This window comes from Arachis duranensis, chromosome 9 (genome assembly GCF_000817695.3).
Source record: "Arachis duranensis cultivar V14167 chromosome 9, aradu.V14167.gnm2.J7QH, whole genome shotgun sequence".
NCBI classification, from domain to species: domain Eukaryota; kingdom Viridiplantae; phylum Streptophyta; class Magnoliopsida; order Fabales; family Fabaceae; genus Arachis; species Arachis duranensis.
This window is the reverse complement of record NC_029780.3, coordinates 57,759,308-57,759,886: the sequence shown is the minus strand read 5'-3', so window position 1 is coordinate 57,759,886 and position 579 is coordinate 57,759,308.

Here is a 579-nt window from a genome sequence, read left to right as displayed (position 1 = left end):
TGATGCCAAGGCATCTTAGGCTAGTTTCACTAGCATTTTTCTGTTAGTTTTAGTTGTTTTATGCATTTTCTTGAGCTTAAAGTAACCAAGAATGGTTAAATGAATAACAAAGCAATGAACCATCCAAACAGTATGATTTTGATGCAAATTCCTTGAGTTTTTAGTTATATTACTTGAATGCTATGAATGGAAGATTTCTCATGAAATTTTGCAAGACTTTGATGCAGTTGTTTGGATGATTTCAGGGAAGAAGAGGCTAGACAAGGAAGCAACAAAATCAATAAAGGAAGCTTGAATACCACATGTAGAGTTTAAGTTCCAGTTTAAGCTTAAACTGGAACTTAAACTGCCAAGCCATATAATGCTGGGAACTATCAGTGGCGTTTAAGCTCCAGTTTAAGCTTAAACTGGAGCTTAAACGCCAAAATCATGAAAGCTGAGGAAAAGCTGAAAGTGGCGTTTAACCTCCAGTTTAACCTTAAACTGGAAGTTAAACGACAGAAATGAGAAATGCACCAGGGAGCCATTTCCACGTTTAAGCTCCAGTTTAACCTTAAACTGGAGCTTAAACGTGTTCGA